The following is a 19,245-nucleotide window of genomic DNA, read 5'->3' on the forward strand; positions in this document are numbered from 1 at the left end:
TGACACAAGGAGAATTTTACCCCCTCCAGCTCTGAGAGACCTTTGTTTTTATAATTAGGTCGTTCTGCCCTCAATGGGCGGAATGTTCTAACAGCCTTATGGCCCGCTGGAGCAGGCTATACAAGCCATTAAGGGCCCGCTCGCTTGTTAAAGGCCCTCACATTCGGCTCGGGCCTTCAACGGTGGAGCAGGCCTTTAGTGGCTGATGTAGCCCACTACGGGAGGCTAAAGGGCTATATTAGAACACTGGAATGTTGGAAGCTCCACTGAAGACTTTGAAGTGACTCAAGGCAAATAATGGCGGGTATAAGCCTCCTGCTCCAACGTTCCAGTGTTTTTCTGTTTCTCTGTTTTTAATTTAGAATATTCTATCCTCAGTGGGTGGATTGTTCTAATGGCATTACAGCTATTCTGCTTTGAACTATACTGGCAGTTAAATGCCCTGTTTTTTGTTATAGGCCCTTGCCTGCCGCTTGAGCCTACAATGTGGGTTCAGGAGCTTTAGCAACACGAATTGGCCTCAGCAATGAGATTTAAGGATATAGCGTTATTGTTAGGTAATTGATATAACGCTACAACCCCAGAGCCCCTCCTTACATCTATAAAAGGTAGATTCAAATGAGTGGTTGGTGACTGTAGAAATGTGTATGGCTACAGTGCAAAAGGATGGAAGGCTGCCACGTGATGATATCCAAGAATAAAGAGATTGTCAAATAAGATGAGTGAGAATAAAGCAGGCCTCAGTCCTCCACATGGCTCCCTTCCATGATGTAAGCAAAAGAAAACATGAGTGACCATGGTAAGGCCTATACATGATTTAAAAGAATTGGTAAATGCTGTTAAATGTACCAGGAAAATATTAATTTAGCGCCCTGTGTTATCACTGTTCTCTTGGATGTTCTTGTAATGATATGTTATGAGAAAAATAATGAAAGTGTTTAAAATAATAGGGGAATCAGAGAATACGAACCCACAGAAGTAGCATGCCTACAAAATACACAAAAATATACCTAATGTATTAAATGCTGGTAGATACCCGACTGCATAGTCCTAATATAAGCTGTGGAGCCAAAGAACCAGAACTAAAGCTACAAATTAAGAAATAGATCACTGGGTTGTATAGTACCTAACATATTTTGGCTCTCAGATCTTCATCACCGGCTTGCTTGAAACACCACTACACATTGCCTCCAAGGACTCTTCTCAACCGTCTTGTGATTTACCACCACTAGGTACAATTTTAACTCACCTACCACTCCTACTAGGCTGGTTCTGACTTCCATCACATATTTTTTAACGCGTTTCACCCACAACTTGAGTAAAAGCATCCACCTCCTAGTGCTCAATCCATTCCTTGTTCAGTGTTTATTCAGCAACTCTTCCTCTCAGCAGGGTGAAAGATGGAACCTCAGTTCTAAAATGTGGAATTATCCGGATTGCCCGTAACATATTACATTCGGTTTCCTACCACCTCAAGGTACTAACCGAAGTCATCTGCAATTGGTATGTATCACCAGGTTGAGCCACTCCATGAGACCATTGCTCCTGGGGTGATACAAGGATTTGTTGACATGTTTGCAACTAATGAAATCTCACTGATTCTGTGGGGCACACTCAACCTCTAGAAACTTTCACACACGTAATGCCTCATTACTAGTTTCCCAAACTGGGGGGAGCCGCTTTGGCCCACTAAACGCTTTCAAGTATTTCTGGGCCAGAATTTATCGGGCATCATGCTTTGGATCCGACCTACCCAGAGACAACACACCCCAGTATACTACAAGTTGTGAGGGATGCAAGCAGCTCCTTCACCTGGTCTCCACATACTTGCATTCTCCTGCTGAGCCAGCAGAATAACTTCCTCCAACTGATGTTTAAAGCTCTCTGACCTAGCACCACATTCCCTGCATCTGCACTACAGTCACAAAAAGGTCCCCTGCAACTTTTACTACCTGCTTTAAACAGGTGGCAAATGTGTGTAAATTTGTGCCAGTTATTCTCCCCCACCCACACACACGGAGGGAGGAAAACATGCAAAATCAGACTTGTTGTCCCTTGTTTGTGTGTTATTCCCCTTTCTGTGAGAAATAATTCATAGTTTGTGTCAACTCACAGGGGAAATGCTGTCTTGAAAATATGATGACACCCCCAGTATCTCCCTGCGGAGTAAATGGTCATCACCAAAAGAAGACCCCATTGTTTGCATTCTTCACATTAGCTCCAGTTCCTTCGATATGCAGTCACCCATCACTATAGCAAACTGGGGGGTTTCTCCCAAAACTCCACCTGGTCTGCTTATGCCTAAAGCGAACTTGGACCAGGGCAGGTTGGATACTTTGATTGCTTCTACCATGACTGGGATTTGCTGCTCAAGATTCAGGTGCTGCAATCTCTGACGAAGCGCTCTGCTACCTAGCCTAACCCAGGATATCATAAATCTTCACTGATCTTCTGCTTCATGGCCATAATCCCAATTGGTTCCTGGTTCATTAGCTCCAGTACCCTACCACATACCAGCTAGAGTAACCAGTAAATCCTTCCACCTTACTAGGCCTCGCTCAGATGTCAACTGTTTGACAATCTGACCATCTAGCTTCATTTCACCCTCCATTATCAGGTGAGCCTTCCACAGCTCCTTCTCAACCAGACTTTAGAAAACCAATCCTCTTCAATATAGCTCTTCCATTTTTCTTCCTTAATAACACCATTCATCCCCATACTGATTTTCCTTCTCATGTATATAAACTATTTGCTTATACCTTCCCATTCCCCATTGTCACTCAGTGGCTTATGTGATAAGAAACCGTCCAAAACATTGGACGGTTTCTGTAACATGTTCCTTGAAACTAAGTGAGGTTATTTCATGAAAAGTATTGTTTTATTTATTTTAAAATGAACAATGTATTTAACAAGTAGGGCAAAAAGGAAGTGAATTGGGCTCTGTTGTAACCATGCCTGTCAGAAACAGTGACACTATTTTCATCCAAGTTACTTATTTCAGACATGGCCATTGGGCAAATTGACAAACTAGTCAAAAGGAAAAACTACTTTTAATGGCTTGTGCATTATTTCTGCCTATGGTGTCTTTATCAACAGTTCATAACGTAAAATACCTTTATAATATAAACATAAGCACGCACCTCAGTATTCTGTGGTTGATGCAACTGGCCTTAGACATATGTAGTTACATGAATAATTTAATTAGAATGATAGTGAAAGTGCACCTTGATAAAAACCTGTGTGCCTATCATTTGCTCACCATCATTTCAAGTAAGGTAGCACGGGGAGTAGGTGTACAGGGACTCTGGATGGATAAATGATGGCATGTGCATCAAGCGAGGCAAACCCAATAGGTTACACTTGTCTTAAATCTGCAATGGCAAGGCAAATAGGTCTGTCTTTTTCTTGAAGAAAGTGGTTGGTAATAGTTGGGCGACTGTGTGTGTTACTCCCTATGGTTCTAGAATGAAAATACCATAATAAAGCAAACTCTTGAGCAATAGAATTATGACAGGTTGGAATAGAACCACTTTGTTGAAAAGATTACATTAGCAGAGTTAAGCTGCACCTTCAAAGAAGAGTGTTCTTCAAAGTTAGAAAAATAACTTTATGTATTTAGTGAACATGAAAGCCAAAGTCAGCAAACTTTTGAATGTAAAATAGCAATTGGCTGATATTTTTGATGTAGCTGTAAAAAAGCCTATGTGCGTGTGTATAATTACTATGTGAATTAAAAAAAGCTGTAAATGCAACCATGGGTTAACATAGTAAAGTAAAACATATGAACTTGCAAGGCTGATTAGTGAATGGCTTTAGTCTGCCATTAATGCAAATAGGATATGCTTCCTGAAAAGCCATAGTACAGCAATTAAATTGTCATAATTGCATTAAAGTAAATAAATAAAAAAACACACAATGCAATCTAGCAAAAGGTCCATTTGAGCATCATCACCATGTCCATAGCTCTCACAAGCTGGCGCTATGGATGTGGAGGTCACGGCCGAGGGCAAGGACTCCCTCTGGTTCCCGAACTTCCCTCTGGTTCCCGAACCAAAGGGATTCTCTTTTTTTCTTTCCAGGTTGGGCTACTGGGGAAGACATTTCCCAGCAACCCAAGGCTGTTTCTTTTTTTTTTTGTAATGACGATCAGTGCTCATTGTGAGCTGATGTCTTTACCACAAAAGTGTAACTAAAACTAGCTGATCGTCTCATTTTACTTTAACTGAATTGGTGCTCGGGGACATATCTCATCCCTGAAGCACTGATTTAATTGTGTGATCATTGGAAAGACCAGGGTAGAAAGCCCACAAGACACCAGGGAAAATATTATTTTTTATTTAAAAAAGGGGGTGTGGAGTGGCCCGCCATGGCACAGGGCCTTGCTTCCCACCCCAAAGTGGACAGTTCAGTATTTCTGCCCCTCCTGGGAGGCATATTGGTGGGGTTTTCCCCCAATTTGCCCCCTGGAGGGTGGAAAAACTAAAAGACACAAGGAAACAAATATATATTTTATTTAAATTAAAAGGGAGTGGTGGCAGCCCACCCTGGCACAGCGACATGCCTGCACCCCAAATGTTTTATCATTTTTTATTACTTTTTATTTCAACAGTGAGTTATATTGAGGTATCTACATTAATGACTCCTTGCTGAATTTAGGGTTTTGGCTCATTTTTAGAAAAGTATACCTTTCTGGGTTCACTCATGGGTTTTACACCTGTTTGCACCAGAAGCACAAGTAGGCTCAGATCACAAAAATTAGGAAAAATGGTTAAACAGTGGCAAAATAATTGTTTTTATACAACTCTGTGTGTTTTTGAAACTGGGGGAAATGGTGATGCAAGCACAGCAGACATTTTATTAATGGCATTGTTAGGAAAAAATATGCTTTATGGCACCACACTTTTCCCATTTTTCCCACAAACACCAAACTTTAGGTATATTTCGGCAATTTTCTCAGTTCCCTTTAGGAGATCTACAAACTGTGGGTACCTCTGGATTCCTCAGAATATATAACAAGCATTTGCAATGCAATGGGTCTCGCGTTTGCTTGAGTTAGAGCTGTTTGCACTGTAAACTCCTAACCAGACTTTTCTTGACACATAAATTGAAAATGAAAAATAAAACAGTTTCACACAACTAACCGGACTTTTCTTGCCATATAAACTGAAAAGTAAAAGTTTCACATAAGTGAGCCGACGGCCGCCATCAGCGCAAAGCAGACACACAAAGCGAAATAAAAGTTCACTCGCAGTGAAACCTATCGGCAAAAGTGCAATTACCTATGTAACAGGATCGATGTTATGTAAAGTGCTCGACTACTGCCCAGAGAGATTGTGCTGCTAAATAAAGAGAAAAAGTAGTCCAGAAACTTGACGGAAAACATCAAGCCTCGTATGTTTTCAGTAGTTGGTCGGTGCGCTCAAGGAGGGCTAAACACTACAAAAGGCATGGCGTATGCATGCCTTTCACCAATGAAAGCAAGGCTTATTTTAAAAGGCAAGCCCATGAATCAATGAAAGTGACTGACATGACATGGGCGTGGTTAGAAGCCCAAAGAGAGATTACAACATGGGACGAAGCGCTTTGCACTCATCTCTAAAAACAAGCACTTGCAAAGTAAATAGGTCTGGCTTTTTTCTAGTAGAAGTGTTTGGTAAAAGATGTATGACTTTGTGTGATACCCCCACCATTTGTTCTAGAAATTAAATCCAGGAATGATATAACATCTTGGTCTACAACAAGATGGAAGCTGTGAAAGAAGACTACTGTGGAAAAGAGTGAGAAGATGTAGAGTGCTTGAAAGGCATACAGAATAAACTATTGCATATTAGATGCTTTTGACAAAGAGGGAATACTTCTGTTGCATCTTTAAGAAAGCCTATGTGCGCATGTCTTTAGATAGTGAAAAAACAAACATGTCAAACCAGCATGATAGCAAATAAATCGAACAGGCAAGGGCAGCTGGTGAGTAGCACTGTGACTTTATGATAGGATAATACATCCAAACAGCATGCACGTCCTCATGTCCAAACGTCGTCATGTCAACAAAGTAAATACATAAAAGAGCACATAGTGACTCGAGCCAGAGAAAAGCAGAACTTGATGCCCTATCACCAAAACCTTAAGAGAAATACTGGGCAGTGTAACCAACCAACATATCCATTGACATTTCAACGCAATGATAAACCATGAAAAACACATGAAAGTAAAGTCTCTGTGTATCTCTGATTGTATTTTTGTTTAATAATTTATCACAAGCTGTCATCTACACAAGTAAAGCAGTCACATCTGAAAAAACGCATGCATGGGAACAAACTATACTAACTTGCACCCTGTAACGTACTAGCTGGAATTGCTTTTGTTAATAGAGAGTTGAAATGGGGCAATGACCAACAGTCAAGAAGACCGGATTACCTGTTTTACCTCTCACTTTGGTTAACTTCCAAACTATACTTACAAGCTAGCATGACAACAAACATAATAAGAAATAAATCTGCTTCTAATGATCAATAAATTATTTTGAAACATCATGAAGTTAGGAAATCTCAACTGCCAAAAAGTCACACAACATTCATTTTGGTTCAAACAAAATGAAATCTGAAAGTCAAATAATATTACACTCTTATCTTTAGGGAATCAAAGCAGGCAATAACCAGTCCATTTTCAATCTGACAACTCTTAGGTGGATGTGCAAACCTGCATTCCTCATCAGACCGCGAGCAAGTTCCCCTCTGAAACTGCCTGCACACTTCAATCGTCAGCCATTTTATAACACGTACAGGAGAGCCACATTCAAAGCCATGTTGGAAACACAGGTTTCCTCTGTTGGAAATATAAAAACAAAAAAGGCAACGCAAGACCCAGCGGGTCTCAAAATTCACGTTGAGAATAAAAACCATGCACCGAACGGCGATGACGTGAGGGAATAAAATGTTTTATGCAGTTCCACAGTCGCAAAGCAGCATATATGAAAACTTGGGGCCTGATTACAACTTTGGAGGAGGTGTTAATCCATCCCAAAAGTGACAGTAAAGTGACGGATATACCACCAGCCGTATTACGAGTCCATTATATCCTATGGAACTCGTAATACGGCTGGTGGTATATCCGTCACTTTACCGTCACTTTTGGGACAGATTAACACCTCCTCCAAAGTTGTAATCAGGCCCTAGATACCTGACGAGTGAAAAATAATCACTCATCTATCAATAATCCCCAGGTGAGGATTCAATGCAGCAAACAAATCATGCTCAAAGGTAGCCCATGTGGTTATTGAGGAATCTTGATTGTTTCGGCCAATAAACTTTTAAAATAGTTATTTCAGGGCAGGAGCACAGTTACGAGTTAATTGCTCAGTCTGCTCGTTGCTGCTGAAAATTAAAAATAGATGTTGGCTCAAATACTGTGAGAAACTGTCCTCGCCCAGAAATTGTTTCCCGTTTCTGTTTCCTGTTGAGCGCAGCAGAGACTTGGCAAAATGGAGTTACAGCTATTAATAGCAGTTGTAAACTCCCAACCGGATTTTTCTTTCTACACTGAAAGAAAAAAACAGCGCGATCGCTCTGCTACAGTTCACTCGTAATGAAACCTAACGGCAAAAGTGCAATTAACTTTAACAGCACTTTTACGAGTGAACTGTAACAGGGTCGATGGTATGCAAAGCGCTCGACTTCTGCCAAGCGAGATCGCGCTGCAAACAAAAGATAACAAGCATTTGCAATGCAACGGGTCTCGCGTTTGCTCATGTTAGAGCTGATCGCGCTGTAAACTCCTAACCCGACTTTTCACCTATCGGGCAAAAGTGCATTTATGTACATAACCCGAAAAAGTGAAATTAACTATGTAAAGCGCTCGACTTCTGCCATGCGAGATCGCGCTCGTAAATTAGAGAAAAAGAAGTCCACAAGCCCGATGGACTTGCATGTTTTCTGTACTTGGTCACTGCGCTCAAGGAGGGCTAACCACCAGAAAAGGCATGACGTATTGCGTGTCTTCCACTAATGAAAGCAAGTAGATTTTAACTGGCAAGCCCACGAACCAATGAAAGACACTGACGTGACGTCAACGGGGCTCCGAGCCCTTTTCTAATTCCTAAAGCGTCTCGCAAGCGAAATGCATGCTCAAGCACATGCGACGCAGGCTCAACCCTAAAAAGGACACAAATTTGGCTTGGATACCTTTTGTTATGAAGTTTTAAACGCAAGCTGCCCCTAACATCCAAAAAGAAGCTTAATTCAAGATGCTGAAATCCATTAACTGACAACGTTACTGTTAAGCACAGCACTGCTTAAGCATATCATGATTGCCTTTGAATATGTTTACGGTTCCTATTGATTCTAATCGTGGTATATTTGTCATTGCTAAAGTATAACGCATGGTCATTGTTATTAATGTGCTGGCATCATGTCAAAGTCAGTAGGCCTGCCCTATATATATTTATGTTGTGACCCCCTTGACAAAGCCAATAGCCTTGCCATATATATATATATATATATATATATATATATATATATATATATATATATTGATGTGGTCACTGCTTGACAAAGCCAGTAGCCTTACCTTTTAACTTTTGAGCCCCCATATATTGTGAAACTGCCTCTGGTATTGGACAGTGATATTGTGATTTTGGGGTTCAGGACCCACTACGGGTAATATGTGATATGAGGGTGTCAATAAAGGTATTTCCATCTAACTGATATATATATATATATATATATATATATATATATATATCCACAAGAAAAACGAAATTCAGAAGCCTTCCAATTCCAGTCTGACACAAGTTTATTTTATAATAAATTGGCAGCAAATCATTCCTTCCTTTCCTGACGCGTTTCGGCAAACAGCCTTGTTCACAGGAGAGCAGTTGCATACAATCACAGATGCTTTGAATTACATTTATACATGTCACATGATTCAATGGCTGAATACTTCAACTCCCAAAATGCATCCTTTTTATCATCATATTGTCACATTGTGGCGTATTTACATTATTTTGCTTGAATAGTGTTTCTTCGCCACATTTCATATTGTACTTCATATTTAACCCAGTGCAAATAAAGTGATCACGTGCAATTGGTTTAAAAAATAAAAAGAGCTATCAAAGTCAAGCAACCCTCATTATCATAGATGCTGCCATAAACAGTGCTTTAGTGTCTCTGTCTCTTACTGTGAAAGTTTGGAATGGTGAAGGACTATTTATGACTGAGGGGGCATGACCCACTTGCCTGTGTGCCAAAGGATGGATTTAACCTGTGATTAATGAACAGACAGACAAGAAAGGGAAGAGAGAGGGATTTTTTCTCCTTCACTAATCCAAACTTTGCAGTTCCCACTGCACTACATATAACTCTCATAGGGCATCAGTAATTGTCCTGTTTCCCTGGCTCAGCTCATAATCAGATTCCAGGCCTTCCTTCCCCAACACCTACTGTGCTAAATTATTAATCTGCTATTCAGCAGAGGAAACAAAGGGCTCTCCACACAAGAGAAGCACTTATCAGTGATTGACCCAGTTCCTGGGAGATGAAAGGGCCATTAGGGAAATCTGTACCTGATAATTAGCTTGTCACACTGCACCTGGGCTGGAGCCGCCGAAGCCCATTGAAGAAAGTAGGGAGCCCAGACGTCTGGAGAGTACAGAGGAGGGGCACGTCTGAGTAGGCGTTTGACTGTTATGCTTTGCTACCCTGAGAGAGTCAAGTGCTGCATAAGGTACTTGATTCTCAGTAAAGCAACAACTGCAGACATATTACGTGTACAGGACTCACATTCTTGACAACTAATAACCCAATTTCTTACGTGGAGCATTAAGGGGTCGTAAGGGGTTGATAATGTTCAGGGACTGGTAGCACTACGAGGTAGTTAGGGGGTTGTCAGGGAATGTTTTTGGGGTTCTAGGGAGGGTAGCATTAAGGGGTACTTCAAGGTTTAGGGCTGGGATGTGTTAAGGGATACTAATAGGTTATTACGATACAGTTAGGTAAATTAAAGTAATAACAAGCATTGGCAAAGCCAATAGGTCTTGCTTATGCGAGATCTACTGACTATGTCAATGTTTTCAGCCCCTTTGAGCAACAGCCTGACTGCAGTGCAACATGGCTGAAAGTTTTAAAAAAGTGCTGTGACATAGTCTACGCAGGCCACTTTATAGCGCTTTTTTTCTTAATTTCAACCATACTTCGCATCAGCTACACAGCTGTACAACATGGCAAAGAAAACACTGAAAAGCCAAATAGCTCTATCACAGCCTCTGGATGGTGGGATGGTGTCAGGGCGACCCAGAGTTACTGAAGGAAAGAAGGAATTAAAACCAGATTCTAAATATATTGTCTATATACCATAACCTCCTCAACATGAGTACATAAGAATCCAGGTCCACGACTGCCACGATACTCTGTGGGCATAGAGAATTTGCTTGTGAGCCCACTCACCCATTAATAACATCGTAGTGCTATTTCTTGTTTAAGTGCTCAAGGAAAGCCCCAAAATAGCATATTGTGAGAGGTTACTGTACTGTGAAATGTTTTCAAAACCAACAGAGCAGCTGCGAGGCTGATTCAAGGGCCATCTAGATAGACCATAATGAAGGCCTATATTGTGGATCTAAATCTCTGTACCAAGAAAAAGTCGATGTTCAGTATTGCATGTATAAAAAGTAAGGCTGGGCAATCTGTTTACATTACAGTGTCAACACATCCGAATGGCTGCAGCTCGTTCAGGAGCCATAAAACCAAAAAAACACTACTAGGCGTGCGAGTCACTGTTCATTTAAAAGCAGAGCTTTAAATAGACTTTTAAGGCAAATTCATTGAACCACTAAAAGATGTGCTTACCTTACTCCCATCTGAACAAAAACAAGAGAAAGATGTGTTGTGGAAGGAGCAGCCAGCAGGTGTAGGGGGAAGAAATAGCACCTCTATCACAGAGGGAACAGCAGACGAGCACTGATGACGTTGAATTAATCTGTGCTTGGTCTCTGCTCCACTGAAACGATCTGAAGTGATGTTTGCCCGGCACTGGCTAATTAAGGAGACGGCAAGGAAGAGGGACATTGGAGCCAACAAATGGTGAACAGTAGGCAGCATTCAAGCCCTTTTTTGTTAAAAATAGTGTCTCGCAAGCAAGACACATGCATAGCGCATGCTCTCGCAATCTCAATCATTAAAATTACTTTTTGGCATCGGTAATGCAGGACACAGTGTTTATTTCCTCAACAATTTCAGCTCAGCTTTAATGGAATTAACATAAAAGTAAACTTTATTACGTACAACCAATTACTCTGGGGAGCATTTAATTCCATTACTTTTGGTTGCTGTCTCTCCATTTCAAGCGACCATGGTTTGGACACAAGTCTTAATTAGGCTAGGGCAAAGTTGAAATTATGCAAAGATAATTTGCATAATTTTGTGAATTTCATTTTATACTAGGTTTGTGCAATTCCTGAAATTGCTCCACTTCGTAATATTATGGGCCATTCATGGTAAACATTTACACCTAATACGCCTTTTGCGGTAAAAATTTACGGCAAATGGGTGGGACCAACAAAACATTAGTGGCTGTTGCTCACAGTGCTTTAGTTTTTTCTACACTATTGTTCAACATGAAATGAGTCCTCATGTGACAAAATTGATGTGAGGAAGCATTTTGCAGTAACATATAGAAACAAAGGAGAGATTTTCATTTCATGAAATTATGCATAATTTCAAGTAATTTTGCTGAATATGAGAAAGCACACAGCCTTAGGGCCTGATTACGATCTTGGGCGACGGGGTTACTGTGTCACAAAAGTGATGTATATCCAGTCTGCCAAATCAAATTTCCATTATGTTATATGGAACTTGTAATACGGCGTACGGAATATCCGTCACATGTGAGGGCGTATTCCATCTGCCAATATCCTAATCAGGCCCTTAGTCTTAATATTTCTGTAGCACTGACAAAACAGAGATCTTGATCCTAGGTAATTCTCCTAACTTCTGGTGGTCCAAGTGGTGTCCTGAAGACCTTGACCCGGCTCCATCTACAGTGGCCTTGGTTAGGAATCTGGGTTTCCTATTTACAGTCTTGTTACAGACAGCTCCAGCTATCTGCCGCAGAGAGGCTTGTATACCCTACTCCACAGAGCCAATCCTTGGACTGGATGGCTTTTGTATCATTCTCAGTTGTCTTGTTCTTGTTTGTGACTTTCTTTCCTTTGTTTGACCCACCTACAGGAGCTTTTTGGTTTCACCGCTGGTAGAATTGTCAGTGGTCCTGGTCCAAACGTAGTATTACATCTAAAAAACAGATCCATGTTTAAACGAAACCAGTTTGCTACATTTCAGTGCCCTCAAGTGGTCACCGGAAAAACACTCCTCAGAATGTGGTGATACAACCTCGATCTTGACAGAAATTGAGGGCTATTAGGAGGGCCACTGGAATTATGCAGCAGGAGAGCATCAAATTATGAGACCAAATTGAGTAAATGATGCGGCAATAAAAGGAAAATTATGCGGCATAAAGCGGCACATTTTGCAATAGTGTTACTTCATAATTTAATCATTTTTAAACTTGGCAACAGTCTCTGGGCATTGGTTGCACCTCTTTAACACAAGTTTAACACCCAAATATAGATATAAGCAACTGAAAGGTGGCCTGTCCAGCTTTGCAAAGGGACCTTCGCTGCGCTGCAACCCTTGTTGCTGCCTTTTTAGTAACTTTTGGACCATTTGAGGTAGAAACAACATTTTTTTTGTTAAAATCTGCAAATTATTCAGCAGATGATACATTATGTGGCAACAACAGCACATCTATAATTATGCGAAATCGCCGAGGTTGCACAATCGCATAATTCCAGTGGCCCTGGCTATTAGTTAGAGAACCCAGAGCACGTGCACGCAATAATTAGTGAAATTCTGAAATAATGTGAGATGTAGGCAGTCCTAATGTAGTGGTCGAGCGTGTAGGAGCGACAGTTACCTTTTTTTTTATCTGACTTTTTACATCTTTGTTTTTCCTTTGACGCTCTGCCGCTTGCCTTTTCCTTCATGCAAGCTTTGCTAAAATGTATTCTTCATTGAAATGTTGAGATGGCCACTATTTCTCACTAACATCACGAGGGCCAAACGTCCACTTTTCTGTGACAATAGTGGAATAACTGGGCAATCCTGGCTGCTCTTATCACACTGGTTAACCTCCGGGTGACCCCGCATTTAGCATTCTTGAGCAGTTTATTGTAGATATTGTGTTGACTGCTCCAAACGAATCTATTATGTGGCCTTGATAATGTCAGATGAGAAGTGTTGTCCAAAAACGGGGCCTGTAAAGGAGGCAAGACGTTCGTTTTATCACTGTTTCAGAGGGGCTCTATAGAGGGGCAAGGTTTTTCATTTAATAGACCAAGGCTCCCCTACAAGATGAATATTTGAAATGTAAAATTAAATTGTCCACCACATCCCCTTATTTAAGAAGCAAGAAAATTGTGTGTGTGTGTCTCACTCTCTCTCTCGCACATTTTCTCTTTCTCTCTAAAACGACAAACATTGCCAAAGACAGTTTGTTTCACTTGCTTTTACATAGAGCGAGACAGTTTGGTATCGCCAATCCATGTTGGTAATTCTCTTTCTGTTTCCGTATAGATTAATCAACATGGACGTCATTTAGGGGTCGCAGCTGCAACCCCTGGCACTGCCTTTCCGACCCCGGCCTCATAGGTGGGAAATTAAGCGCCTGGAACACAGGGTCAGATCGTCCTAATGGGGCTCCACTTTCCTGGTTTTTTCAATTTTGTATTTCAGAAATAGTGAATAACATTATTCACTATTATTGTAATAAAAATGAGTACAATTAGTTGTAATATGTTCCTATCTGGCAGTTGAGGTAAGTAGAAAAATATTTTATTTATATATTTATATGCCTTCTTGTGGGTGGCAGCGTGTGTATGTGAGAGTGTGTGTAAGCGTGTGTGTGAGTAAAAGTAAAGGTCAAATGGCACGTGACATTACTTCCGCTTCCTCTGGCATTATGACGTCCGCTGCTTCTGTGCAACACAGCTAAAAAAAAAAAAAAAAATTGACGCGATGACACGGCACATTGGTATTTCATGCGCACACCTACAAATGGACAAAGGCTTGTTTTTTTTAAATTACCACTCTAAAATGGATTGATAAATAAAACAAAAAATAGTACAAAAGTACTCTTATGAAATGGAGCATGAAAGCACTTAAAAAAAACACAAAATAATTTATGAGTGGCGAACATGCTGGGGAGGGTGGGTGCAGCAACACTACGGACAGAACAAAAGAGAGCAGAGGGAAGCAGACTAGAGAAAGAGAGCGACAACAGCGAGGGTGGGGGGAGAGAGGCAGGTAGGCGAGAAAGAGCAATGCAAAAGGGGAAGAAGAGCAGTTGAAGGAGACAGCTGGAAAACAGACGCAGAAGCACTCATGGAGAAAAAAAGTAGTTCCCTGAAGAGGGGCAGAGGATGCATAAAAGCCGGCGAACCAAAAAGATGATAAATAGGCTATGCTGCAGAGTAGAGACAAACACAAGGTGGACAGCCTGAAACAAGGAAAGCCAGACAGTAAAGGCAACCAATGAAAATCAAACCAAATAGCTTTTCTGGTAGCCTCCAACTAAAATGGATTCTAACTTTTAAAAGCTGCAATCTGTTGAGGATACCTCAGTGCTAAAATGAGGGTATTGGAATACATTGCAAATGATGAATATTTTGGTTATTAGCAGGAATGGTGTCAGGCGTGGCCCGTCCTTTAGGGCGGAGGGGCCGCGCCCCCCCACCTTTTGTCCCTCATGAAGAGTGTCTGTCAGGCTGAACAAAGGTCAGCCTGACAGACACTCTTCATGTCAGTTCAGGCAGCCAGGAGCAAACATGTGCGATTTGCGCAGACTCCTGGCTGACTGATCTGAACTTTGCTGGGCTGAGGAGGTCACAGCTCCTATGGGCGTGACCTCCTCAGCTCAGCAAAGGTGCCTCGAGGCCCTCCCCCTGGGTGACGAGGAAAGCGTCACCCATTGACTTCAACATGGGCGCTTCAGGTTTAAGCCCTGAAGCGCCCCGGGCGAGTGTTAATCAGTGACACCTCGTCACAGAGTGGGGTGGGGTCAGCAGTCTCACTGACCCCATCCCACTCTGTGACGAGGCTGGGACTGTTGCCTTCCCTGATTGCCTGACCTAAGGTCAGTCAATGAGGGAAGGCACCAGTCCCAACCCTCCTGGGACCTCGAGGCTGAAGATAAGTGTGCGTGTGTGTGATCTTTTAAAATGAATGTTTGGTGCATGCGTGCATGCTATGAGTGTTGTTAATGGATGTGCGTGCGTGAAAGAATGAGTGTGTGTGATCTTTTAAAATGAATGTTTGTTGAGTGCATGCATGTTTGAATGTTATGAGTGTTGTTAATGGATGTGCATGCGTGTGTGTGTGAAAGAATGAGTGTGTGTGTGCTTCCCGCCCGCCCCCCTCCCTCCTAAAGCTGCTGGCCGCCACTGAATGGTGTACATGTCCACAGAATAATGGGGGTTAAATGAGGGATCAGCCTTTTCAAGAAGGCCTCTGAGCTGAATACTTGCATAACATAAACAGTGTGCCTCACTGAAAGCCTACACTGTACACTGTTCAGTGGAAAAGCAGGTCCTAGAAACCTATGATCAGATTTATTGAGACTTTTCTCCAGTCCACAGTAACACTAAGTGATGGAAAGCTGTGCAAAGTATTGAAAGGGTATTTACTTTCTAGTGCAAAACCTTTTTTTCATACTAGGCAGACTGTGCCAGCGCATGGAATAACAGCAGCAGCAGGCCATTTTTTAGGTTCGAGCCCACGAGTGCATGCACTAGCGTATGCAACGCGCTTGAGAGACTTTGTTGTGCACAGTAAAGGACTTGGAGCCCGCCTGTTGCTCACCATTTGTTGGCTTGCGTCGCACTCTTCTTTACAGCCTCATAATTCGCCACTGCAGAGCTGCCATCATTTCCGTTCCTCTCTGTGGCTCAGGGACCAAGCACTGATTGATTTACCTTAATCAGTACCCGTCCGCTTCTCCTGACATCACGAGGTACTATTTTGTTCTTTTTAACTTCTAGTGCAGTGCAAACAGAAAGCTTGTGACTGGCAGAAACATGCCCTTAGTATTCTGTAATCGACCTGCTAATAGTGACCTTTTCCATTGCCAGTCTAACTCCATCTGGCACCAGGTATTCAATTCACAACATTCTTTTCTCAGCTTGGAACGCGTGCGCGCCTTAATGTGAAGGTTCCAAGTATGACAATTATCTTGTTTGAGATATTGCAATGCAATATTGTTTCTTTATTACGTGAAATTTATTACATTTATTAAGCTTTAACATATAATCGTGCAGTACACCCCAGTACACCTCACTCCAATCCGCCCCACTACATTCCATCCCAATCTACTCCACTTTACCCCACACCAGTCCACCCCACTCCAATCAAAACTACTCACCCCAATCCCATCCAGCCCACCCCACTCCAATCATCCAAACCCTCTTCATTCTAATCTGCCTCACTACAATTCACCCCACTCTAATCCAAAACAATCTGCCTCACTCCAAAACAACCTGCCCCACTCCATTTCAAAATAATCTGCCCCACTCCAGTCCAAAACAATATGTCCCACTCCCATCGACCCCACTTCACTACAAAACAATGTGCCCCACCCTAATCTAGAGCAATCTGTACTACTCCAATCTGCCCCAGTCCAAACAGTCTGCCACACTGCAATCTGATGCACTAAATACAAAACAATCTGCCACACTTCAAACTGCCCCACTCCAATCCAAAACAATCTGCCCCCTCCAGTCCACAGCACTCCCATCTGCATCATTTCTTTCCAAAACAATCCGCCCCACTCCCATCTGCCCCATTCCAATGTAAAATAATCTGTCCCACCCAAATCCACCCAACTCCAAACCAAGACAATCTTCCCCACTCCAATCTGCCCTAATCCAAAACAGTTTGCCCCACTGCAATTTGCCCCACTCCAATCCAAAACAACCTGCCCCACTTCAAAGTCCCCCACTGCAATCCAAAACAATCTGCCCCATTCCAATCCAAAACAATCTGCTCCACTCCAGTCCACCTCACTCCAATCTGCCCCACTTTAATCCAAAACAATCTCCCCACTCCCATTTCACCCACTGCCATCTGCCTATTCTAATCTAAAACAATCTGTCCCACCTTAATCCACCCCACTCCGATCCAAAACAATCTGCCCCACTCCAATCTGCCCCACTCCAATCCAAAGCAATCTGTCCCACTCCTATCCGCCCCACTCCAACCTGCCCCAATCCAGTCCAGAACAATCTGCCCTACTCAAATCTTCCCCTCTCCAATCCAAAACAATCTGCCCCACTCCAGTCCAAAACAATCTACCCACTTCAATCCAAAACAAATTGCCCCACTCCAATCCATTTAAATCTGCCCCACTCCAATCTGCACCTACTTTGATTCAAAGCAACCTCACTCTACCATACCCGCTCCAATCCCAAACCCAAACAATCCACTCCATTCCAAAACAATCTGCCCCACTCCAATCCACCTCAAATCACCCCAATCCAATCCACTCCACTCACACCCAATTCACACCACTCCAATCCACCACAGTCCACCCTACTACAATGCAGTCTACCCATCACAATAAAATCCACCCCAATCCAACCCAGTCCAATCTACCCCACCCCAATCCAATACACCTCACCCTAATCCAATCCACCCCACTACAGTCCAATCCAGTCCAATCCACCCCTCTCCAGTCCAATCCACCCCACTCCAGACCGATCCACCCTACTCCAGCCCAATCCATCCCACTCCTCCAATCCACCCCACTCCTTCTCACCCCAGCCCAACCCACCCTACTCCAATCCAACCCACTCCATTCCAACTTACCCCAATCCAGTCCATACCAACATCCTACTCAAGTTCAATCCATTTCACTCCAGTCCAATTTACTCCCACCATCCCACCACCCAAATCCACCTGACTCCAATGGAGTCCACATTAATTCACCCTACTTAAGTCTGACCCACCCCACTTCAAATCACCTTAATCTACCCCAATTCAACCCACTCCACCCATCTCCAATCAATCCACCACACACTGTTTCAATCCACCCCACACCAATCTATTCCAATCCACCCACTCCAATCAATCCAGCACACTCCAATGCAATCTACACCCACTCCAGTCATAACCACCACAATTCACTCCACACCAATCCACCCTACCCCCTCGATCGACCTCACCCCAATCCAACCTAATTTACCCCACTCCACCCCAATTCAGCCCACCCCACCCCTATCCAATTCCCACAGTCCAATCAACCCCACCCTCACCCACCCCACTCAATACAATCCATCCCACTCAATACAATCAACCCCTCTCTATCCAGTCCACCCCACTGCAATCCACTCCACTCCACACCACCCCAATCCAAACCACCCCACTCCAATCCATGCCACGCCAATCCAAGCCACGTCACCTCAATGCAATCCACCCCAATCGACCACACCACACCCCAATCCAACTCACCCCAATCCAATCCACCCCACCCCATTTCAATCCAATCCACCCTACTCCAATCCACCCCACTCCACTCTAATCCATCCCAGTCTACTCTAATCTAGCCCACGCCATCCCAGTTCAGTACACTGCACGCCAATCTAATCCATCCAGCCTACCCCACTCCGATCCACTCCACTCCAATCCACTCCAGTACACCACGCTCCAATCCATCCCACCCAAATCCAATCCCCCCCACCTCAACCCATCCCAGTTATTTCCATCCCACTCCAATCCAATCCATTCACCCACCACACTCCAATTCACCTCAGTGCAATTCAGCCCACTCTAATCCACTCAAATCCACCCCAATCCAATCCAACACACCCCACCCAATTTCAATCCACCGCAATCCACGCCAGTCCAATCCATCCTACTCCATTCCAATCTATCCCACACTACTCCAAATCATTCACTTTATCCCAATCCAATTCCCCCATTCCAATCCAATCCACCCTAATCCTATCCACCCCACTCGAATCCTATCCACCCCACTCCAGTCCAATCCACCCACTCCAGTCCAGTCTAGTGAATCCAATCCACCATACTCCAATCCAATCCACCCCACTCCAGTCCAGTCTAATCCACCCCACTCCACTCCAATCCTATCCACCCCAATCCAATCCACCCCAGCCATATCACTCCATCCAAACTCGAATCCACCCCA

The 19,245-nt window shown here is 43.0% G+C and overlaps 1 protein-coding gene across 2 annotated transcripts in view; it reads right to left on the reverse strand.

Moving 5' to 3' along the window:
* LOC138286614 (germ cell-specific gene 1-like protein) overlaps positions 1 to 19,245 on the reverse strand; it is a 136,005-nt gene that overhangs the window by 63,969 nt on the left and 52,791 nt on the right. The gene's annotated exons all lie outside the window — the stretch shown is intronic.

The sequence above is a fragment of the Pleurodeles waltl genome, chromosome 3_2, assembly GCF_031143425.1.
Source record: "Pleurodeles waltl isolate 20211129_DDA chromosome 3_2, aPleWal1.hap1.20221129, whole genome shotgun sequence".
In the NCBI taxonomy this organism is placed as follows: domain Eukaryota; kingdom Metazoa; phylum Chordata; class Amphibia; order Caudata; family Salamandridae; genus Pleurodeles; species Pleurodeles waltl.